Source organism: Dermacentor albipictus, chromosome 5 (genome assembly GCF_038994185.2).
Source record: "Dermacentor albipictus isolate Rhodes 1998 colony chromosome 5, USDA_Dalb.pri_finalv2, whole genome shotgun sequence".
Classification (NCBI taxonomy): Eukaryota; Metazoa; Arthropoda; class Arachnida; order Ixodida; family Ixodidae; genus Dermacentor; species Dermacentor albipictus.
This window is the reverse complement of record NC_091825.1, coordinates 45,913,227-45,922,797: the sequence shown is the minus strand read 5'-3', so window position 1 is coordinate 45,922,797 and position 9,571 is coordinate 45,913,227. Positions and strand designations below refer to the sequence as shown.

The following is a 9,571-nucleotide window of genomic DNA, read 5'->3' as shown; positions in this document are numbered from 1 at the left end:
TTGTGGCAGTCTCGTGGGACTAAACACAGCTGCGGGTACACACACGCTATGGCTGTGGTGCCTACAGCCGAATCCATTGAACACTCATCGGGTCAAGAGTGGAAAAAGCGTCGGCTTGTGTTTCCAAGAGAAGCGAACAATTGCAAGGGCCAGTATGGCAGCTTTCATTGACGCAGTCATTGTACAACCTTCAACCACCTCGCCCCGCCAACTCTGTTTTCGGTGACATCGGAAGTCTTCTTTTTCACATCTGAAGTAGCGTGGTGCTTGATGCACATTTTGTAGGGGTCATAGGAAAGGTCCTGTAAGTACATTCATTTTGCATGCTCTCAAGAAAATAGGGCTTAGTACTATAACCATGGAGTTGACAATGCCTAAAGAAAACGAGAAAAGCAGGACACAAAATTTTCATGCGAGTGCTTTTTTAAGGTAAATAGATGAGTTTGTGGAAAGTCAACATCTCAAGCACACCAAGTGCATTTATTTGCTCTCGTATATCTGCAATAAAAATACTGTGAATACATGCATGCTTGAATTCTCAGGTTTGCTGCCTTCAACTTGGGCAGTAATATATGGGTTGTATACTTCGAACGTAAAAATGAATGACACAATAATTATGAACACCTTTACATGTTAAGGTTGTAGAAATCAAATTACCTCCAAGTAAACATTGCGATATCCATCAGTTTTTGAAGGATACCATTCTGCATGAAGCATGGATGCATGCTGATTGGCCAAGATGACTGGGTTTTGTTTGTTCCATCCACTTCGATTTGAAATGCTTCGACTGGATTGGCTAGATGCGCTTGGGTGATGAACTAGGTGTATTTTAATTGTGCTTCCAGTATTTACAGCAAACCTGCAGAACATAGACTATAGCACTTTCCTTGGTGCAACCTATTCAAAATAAACACAGAGCACAAAAGTAAGTTTAAAAGATAGTACTGAATCAAAGTGTTGATTATGTATTGTGAAGTCAATGCATTGTTAACTGTTGATAAGCACTACATTAACTGAAGTGTTTCATTCACTGTTTTGTTCTTCTTGCCTGTCTTTACTGCAAAAAACAAGTGAGAGCCTTCTATACGCAAGGCGCAGGAACCACCAGAGACCTTGCAGATAAATGTTGAGTGTAAGTCCTGTCACCTGCAAAAGAACCGAGTCAAGGGAGAACAAAGTTAGAAGCATAAGTTGAGCATCTAAAAGAGCTCAGAGGCTGGCAAAGCGATGTGGTGCTTTTCAAGCACTAATGCATCAACTAGAAGACGAGAAGCTTCAGTCAAAAGAGGTGCGAAAGATTTTGAAGCTCATTTTAAGCAAGTATTTACAGCAATTATTTTTTCGCACTTCCTGCATGGGCCCAAGTCTAGCCGAGAAGGCTAGGGGCCCAGATGATTCACTTGTACTTCTTATTAGTCGTTTGAATAAACTGATATTGAATTTGAAAAAAATTCACACAAAATATATATATAAAAAATATATATATATATATTTTGTGGTTCTTCCATTTAGCAGGACAACGGCCAGAAAATGACCTGTGTCAGCTGTATGGTGTTTGAAATGGGGTGCACGATATGTTTGCACCCTGTCTCGAAGTTCCAGCATCAGAGCATGTTCGTCTGTTAGCCTCGGTAAGTCATTTTGAAAATCCTGTCTACGGATTGTTGTTCCTGCTGTTCACCTGAGTGTTGCGACCCATACCCACAGTGGGAGACTGGCTGCCATGAATTGGGTGGTTATAAAGAAATGGATAAGGACAAGGGAATTACCAATTCGAAAATTGAAATTTACAAAATTAATATTGTAGGGTGAGGAAAAAAGTAAGGTAAGAACACAATTAATACCTTACCTGCAGAAAAAGAAAAAAGAGGTCGCGGCACATATGGCAGGCATTACCAAATCAGCACTTAGCAGTTTACCACTGCCCTTCAATCGAAAAGTGCACAATCACCGAAACTGAATAGGGCTCATGCCGTTACTTTCAGGCTCTTACAGATGAGATCGTACCTCACCCCCAGAGCACTGAGTTGGATAGGCCCCAACTTCCTGCAGTCGTGCTTCAAATGTGGTCATGCATGCTGCTCCTTCCACCACATGCTCTGGCTATGCCTGTATAATGTGGGCTCCAAACTTATATAGAAGTCCAAGTGGGACATCTTGCTGAAGAGCTCGGAATTCACACATCAACTACAGTCCGTCCAGAGGGCCTGCGACATCACAGAGAGTCACCAACTCCTGGTCCCGTTGTGGGCGGAACCACCAACTTGATTGGGGAGCCGAAGTCATGTTTCTCAGGCCACTTCAATTAAGTTCTTGTCAATTGTCAATTACTGCATTCTACTGGTACAGAAACTATAGAACTGTATATGTTCTATAGTTTCATTACCATATAGAAACTAAATGGTAGTGGAACATTACCCATAGGCGTAATGTTAATGAGACAAAAAAGCTGATGTGCATATTCGAGAGCAACCGAGGGTAGCCGAGTCTAGTTGGTATTAAGAGGAACGAAAGGGAGCTGGGCAGGACACGTAATGCATAAGGCGGGTAACCAATAGTCTGTTAGAGTCGAAGAATGGGTGCCAACAGAAGGGAAGTGCAGTCGAGTAGGGCAGAGAATTAGGTGGTGTAATAAAATTGGGAAATTTGCAGGCCTAAGATGTAATGAGCTGGTGCAAAGCTGGAGTGAACTGAGATCTCTGGGAGAGGCTTTCATCCTGCAGTGGGCATAAATAGGCTGGCGATGGTGATGCTTGTTACACAGCAGCCCTTAAGAACTGTTTGGGAATAGTAAGTGACAATGTGGATCACGAGGACATTCAGCTAAAACGGACCTGAAAATAAAGGCCAACAAAGCTTTCTAGTGGCACAAGAGCCTTTTCTTGAGAAACAAGCTGCGAAAAGCACACTGTGAATACAAGGAACAAGAAATTGAAGGCCATCTTCTACAAGCGAGCATCCTAGACATTAGTGAGTCCATGCTTGTGTTGCTGGCATTTAAGGATGAGTGAGTAACCACTAAAGCCGGAAAAATTAGAAACTACTACTACAGAAATGGGCACAGCTTCATCAAAAATGGTTACACACCCTTCAGATCAAAACAAATGTTTTCTCTTTTTCACTTGCTGCACATCACATCATACTTTGTCACATTACTAGTTGGTCAACTTTTACATTGATGCAAACATCATAATATGTGTTGCATTGTCACAAATTTCAAAGTTGTATAAATGCATGCACATTTACGTGCACTACCAAGAACAAGGCAGCATAACGAGAAGATGAAACAAAGGAAGTTCAGTGTTGTTGCACAGCTGCATAAATTCCAAATGGTCTTCACAAACATTTGCAAAGTCAATAAAATCTGTTACAGAAGTACTGCGAAAAACAATTCCAACTCACAGTGAGCAAAACAAGTTGTGAAACAACTTACGAATTCACAAGATGGATAGCTAAGCAGGCTCGAACACAAATGCTACAAACTAGTCTCATGTGCATACGCTACATAATGCATCACTTCAATTTGGGGACCACATTCTCTGCACATGTCCCACAAGCAGTGAACAATTAGGATAAAGAAGCTTATTATAGCTTGCAGCTTGATGCCCTAGTGACAAACATGCAACTATTCAGTACAGCTTAGTTTTCGCAGAGGTATACACATCAGGCTAAAGCCCGTCTAAATAGGTATGACATCCAATTAAGACCATTACTCACAATTCACTCTTAAATTGAAATGCCTCCTAGCATATAAAATACTTTTTGCGAAGGTTGTGGGTTCAGTTCCTACCTGTGGCAAGTTGTTTATTCATCCATTTTAATTTTCATTAATTAATCGTTTCTTTATTTCATTTATTAAGCACAAGTAATTTCCCCTATGTTGCCCTTGGTGTCAGTGTTTGTTGGCTTCTTATGGTGTCACTAATAAAAATCGGGCCCCTCGGTTAACCACCGTTCCTCTGGATTATTGGAACTCTGAAATTTAGGGAACCGTGAGGGGCAGTAGAGTGTTTCTCATCCTCTGCGGGGACAAGATGTAGCGTTGAGTAAAGAAAGATTTTGCGAATATGGGCTAAGGCACCATTAGAGAAGTGACACTATAATTTTGTTGCATGCCCACTAATCTTTGTCTTTCATAATTGGAGCCTGCAAATGTGCCAGCACTGCACACGTCAATGATTTTGCTAATGAAGTAGATCAGCAGAATGCCTTTCTGACAATATCCCGAAAAGCTTCATACGCTGTATGCATCGCTCAACATGTATTCTTGCACAATACCTTATGTGCTCAGAACCTCCTCACGCGTGAAAGGCAGATTTGGTCGTGTAAAGATTGGCATCTGAAATTTAACTCCTCGCTCCACAAGAGCCCTCCTGATTTGAGGAAAGCCCTTGTCAGCGAGCACAAGGTCCCCTGGCTCAAGCATGTGCAATATGCCACAGTCAGATGTGATGAGAGAGTCGGTGGCACAGCCACCATAAGGCCTTGACACATACCTTATGATGCCTTATTGACGTTATTCCTACAAGGAATTTCACAGTGTAGGTTCCTTTGTAGCTGGAATACGTGAGCACTTTCTCATGGACCGTGCGTCCTTGTCAATGACAACGCTGCAGTTTACATAGTCGGGCTTGAAGCAGTAAGGCATCATCAGCTGTGTGGTTGACCCTGACGACCAGTAAAAACAGTATTAAATTTTTGCATGGAGAATGGCAATGATCAGCAAAAAATGTCTTGAACCTGTGGTTCTGTGGAAACAAAAAAACGCTGCCAAGGATGAGTACGACAAGTTTAGTTTTAGTTTGATCAAAAAGATGAGCAATTTCTTTGAAGCATTTGTGGTTTCCTCTTTCCCCTTAACATTGAGCGCCTGAGCTAGACTTTGTAAAAACACTCTGTGAAACCCCAGTAATACCCTTCAGAATGCCAGAAGCTTTTTCACTGGGGCAGGATGACACACTGGCGCAACTGTGGAAGCCTGGGGTCGAGATAGTGTGTTCGATGTTCACAGCGTCACATGCGGCATCCTTGACTCGTAGGATGTTCCCCATGATGCACCCTTGCTTTATTTCTTGCAGGGCACAACAACCTAGAGCAGATGTTACCAAATGAACACACAAAGCAATCTTAAAGCCACTATATGCCCAAACATTGCTTCAAGACTGAGAAAGACGTACTTTGGACAAGTTATATCAATGTGACAAGAAAATGGATTCGCTACAGCATGTAATACTTAATCAATCAGTGGCATGTTAGAGTGACGGAGTGAAATTCAATGAAACGAAAGTGTAGCCATGCCAGTAGAAAATTTTATGTTAAGATGAAATTAGGAAGTCTCTGGGTATGGATTGTAGTCTTACTGCAAACATTCATTCAGCAGTCGATAGGATATAAGCTAATGGTTGACTATGACAGTAGCCATTTATTCTTTTATTCAGCATTTATCGCACCGTGGGAAAATGATGACTACTGTAAACAATGGACTGAAAAGCCCATCCTACTAAAGTGATTAAAGACAGGTAGCTTCACATCACGGTAAACGAGCACATGCAAGATCATATGTTTACAAGCTACTCCAGTAGGCCCCATCCTACCTGCGTCTCAGCTTCACATTCCTTTAAACAACAAGAGAACAGGCTTGGCATATGTCCACCTCCGAGAACCATGTGCAAGGGTCTGTCTGCGTTCCTACCTGCACAAATTCAAAGCCACAGTGGGGTTACCTTCTTGCTATTTCTCCTTTTAACTTCGTTTTTGCACTATGCAAAGGAACAGCAGCGTAGCGATCACTTGTCCTATTTTACTCTCACGCTGCAAGCACTACTGAAGAAATGCAGAGTAGAAACATGATCATGCATGGTTTGCCCCACTTGCTTCTGAGGAATGGATATGAGTGTGAAGTGACCAGCGAAAGTTGACATGAAAGTAAATGGCCATAGAGAGAGTGAGTGAACTTGAGTGCTAATGCAAGGCCGGCAGTGCAAGTTGAAATGAGTGTGCAACCTTTGTAACATTGGACGAAAATAAGAGGGAGGGGAGAAAATAGCCATTGGTCCTAAGTAAAAGCTAGATGAGAGATGAAATAGGCACTTACGTAGCACTTACATGTACGGATATAATAGGAATCACTGCGGTATGTCCCTCAATATTCTTGCAATTTTTTCTACAGAGCCAGCGTTGCAAGTTCTTTGTGTTTACCATGTGAGCGCAAGATAGGTAACCACATCCAACCACTCAACTCAAGCAAAGATCAAATTTTGTCAGCTATTTTGTGAAAGGTGCCTAATTGGTTCAACCATGAACGCAACTTTCTAAGGCAGTTAGCATAAACACTAGTTAAGCTTATTTGTGTAAGGTGCGCACAAGTAGGTATTGCATGGGCGTGTGCGTAAATGTACAAACACACACACTTGCATGCATGCACCCCTCTTGTCATAATGAGCTGTGACCATGACGACCATGGTCACATGTCTCATGTTTGAATCACAGTCGCAGCACCGACCATGCACCCTTTCACGTGGTCGGTGCTGCGAATGTGATTCAAACGTGAGAAAGACTGGCACGTCGGTAATACCAGCATCAATAAAAATGCTTGTACTCCTCATCATAACAATGAAGCGAAATTTTCCTGAGTACTCAGAAATTTGCTGACATTTGCGTTATCTTTCCTGAAACACCGAATTTCCTGATAGCGTTTTCCTGGTTGCTAGACATCTTAGAATTACTGCTATGAACGGTTACAAAATGTGTTGCGTGGCCACAAGAGGCATGCAGTGGGAGTTGCTGCATATTCAAGTGCACGTTTCATCTCCACCAAGGCTGTGATATTTCTTTTTAGGGGCAAACGTTCTTTCAGAGACAGAGAATGGAGCAGTTCTCAGCTCTTGTTTTGGTAAAAGCTATCCTTAAAATGTTCAACACACTGGTAGCTGTATGGCATGTTAAAAAGCATCCTTATTGCGGTAAGCAACATCCAAATATGTTCAGCTCCTGATAACACCATAGGTGAACAACTGTCACTGTGATTTAGTTAGCACTAAAGATTGTTCCTATTTAAGTTGTAGGGTCAGCTTGTCGAGGAATGCTTAAAAAATTTGTTTATAGCAAGGGTACGCAAGGACATCAAGGCATAAAGGTTGGCTTCTGTTTGTAGCAATGAACAGTTCGTAGTGAGTGTTTGTGTAACCTTGTGTGTGTATATCTGTTCAAGTAGTGAATATTGCCCTCTACAATAGCAAACAGTTGTAAGTCCTAAAAACTTTGTAATCTGCCCAGATAAGGGGATACCTACACTTGTGTGCTCTGTAGTCGCAGCACCGCATTCTTGGTCGTCAGGAACTGGCAACACACAGCGCCATGTGGGTTGTTTGTGCTGCTCACGTGACCGGAGCCTGCATGATATTATTAAGCAAAATGATCAATGCACTAAAGAGATTGTACTTGTTCAGAGTAAACAAGTCTATTCGTACAAACAACATGTGTACATTGGCAAAGTTAACAGGTGGCATTTGTGTACCACAAGTGTAGCTGGAACAATGCTCCTAATGGGAGAAATTTTATACTGATGGCAACAAGAGTTGTCCAGACCATTTATAATTCCAATATTAGAATGTCATAATAACTGCTGTATTAAAATAAAGGCACCAGATTTTGAAAACCTGAATTTAGAGAGACCAGATAACCTTGACTATCACATGCAGTGAAGCCACAAGTGTAAAACCAAAGGTATTATTAACATTCTCTCCACTTAAGAATGAGAGCATGTGGGCATGCAAAACAAAACTTGTGCTGTACAGTAACCTTCCTTGCAACGTGAAGGACTTGTTGCTTAAATACATCTTTAGATTCTAATTATCTGTTACTGGTTTTAAACAGACTCCTTGGTTGAATCTGTATTTAGTTATGATTGCCACTATATAGTTATGATGTAATGCATAGAACACATAAAAGGTGGTCTATTAGGGAAATAGATAGGATAGCGAGAGAAGAGCTAGAAACAGAAGACTAAGCGGAGAGACGAGAAAGGGAAATTCGCAGGTGTAGAGGGAACATTTAAGGTGCACGATATGGATAGTTGCAGATAAATGTCCTGCAGCAGACTTAATTAAGGAGGCTGGTGATGGATGAATCCTGCTGTACAAAGGAATAAATTTATTTCTTTTACACTTACATTGAGCACTGTACTTAGCATTTACCTTTCATACCTGTGTGCAGTAGCAACATTAGTGGACCTGTACACAAATGGAAGCAAGGTTGGTAGATAGACAGGGCTTCTCTGATCGTCCGACTTCTCGCCATTTACAAAGTGACTGCTGCAGATCCTGCTGTGTTTGGTAGGCTGCCTGGACGGACTGCCGTCTGTACTGAATGAACCGATACGCAAGAATGTCCATCATAACATGCCCGAAATGCATTGCAAGCACACAGAACGTTATCAGGCATTGTACTCGTACACCACAAAATACTTTAAGAAAAAATTAGAATTCGCACTGCGTGGCAACTCTGTTCAGACAGTAGGAAAGTAATGCCTTCTCAAAAATGACGCGAATTTTTCTGCTAAAATCTAACAGCAATAGCACATGCTGCAGATAACAGCAACCTTACATCTTTTCTAACGTATTTTCTAAGCAACCATAACATCGAAGATATTCGCGTTCGAAAATAATGAAGCTGTTAAAAACAAGCGTTCGTCTGTAATCATTCCTAAACAACACAGCGTGATTTAACTCCATTACAAATGAGGCGAGGTAACGACCTCGTATTTAAAAAAAAAGATGAACAGTTATTTATGAAGAAATTAGCAACGGCCAACAAGCGCGAAAGCACACATAGGATAGATCCAGAAACGTGAACTGCTCAACTGCTGGCGCGCCAATTTAAGAGGAAGCTTCAGCTTCGGCCCAACTCCGGTGCCACCTGGAACACCACGCGCGCTCGTCGAGGTCAGACGTGCCTAACCACTGCTCCACGGCACATACTTCGGCCCGAACCGCCGCTCCCAGCCAGGGACCCCCGAGGCACCGCGAGCGGCACGGCTGGCCTCGAGACCCCGGCGGCTCCCGCTCCGGAGAGACGCTCAGCCGCCTAGCTAAGCCTCACTCGGACTCCGTCACTCCGCCGGCGACGCCAGCCGTTAACAGGGAAGTAACGGTTGAAGGCAACACCGTAACCGAACAAGAGCTCCAGTGTTCTATATATAGCCTATACCCCTCGACCAGCCAGTTCGCCGAAACCACGACCTACTGGATGGCCGAAACCACCTCAACGCTCCGACAACGCTAACTCCGAGGCAGCCAACCCGAACGCCAGGAACGCGGCGCGCGACGCAGCAGCCGCAACCAGCAGCGGCAAGACGCCCGCCCGCCTACCACCTGCGACCAAGGAGGTTCGCCTCACAGTGTAACGCAGGAAGCAACTGCCGCCGCTCCCGCCCAACGCTATTAGAATGGTCGTTCACCCGCGAGGTGAAGTGCGACTCTAGACATCCCAACACCTCGACTCAGGAAGGCAGTGCAGACCCAGCTCCAGCAAATCACTCTACCGGACGACTTCTGCTTACGCATCCACCCGA

The 9,571-nt window shown here is 43.2% G+C and overlaps 1 long non-coding RNA gene across 4 annotated transcripts; it reads right to left on the bottom strand.

Annotated features, from left to right (window-relative positions):
- Positions 1 to 461: 461 nt before the first annotated feature.
- Positions 462 to 9,224, bottom strand: LOC135900487 (uncharacterized). Of its 4 annotated transcripts, none has more exons than XR_011514440.1 (6): positions 8,862 to 9,224; positions 8,196 to 8,363; positions 7,292 to 7,391; positions 5,595 to 5,692; positions 4,497 to 5,089; positions 462 to 1,146 (listed from the first exon to the last, which is right to left on the bottom strand). It is a non-coding gene; the product is annotated as an uncharacterized lncRNA (long non-coding RNA). The 4 variants fall into 4 exon arrangements; XR_011514439.1 differs by having other exon boundaries at positions 462 to 4,668; positions 4,916 to 5,089; XR_011514441.1 differs by having other exon boundaries at positions 4,916 to 5,089.
- Between the last annotated feature and the right edge of the window lie 347 nt (positions 9,225 to 9,571).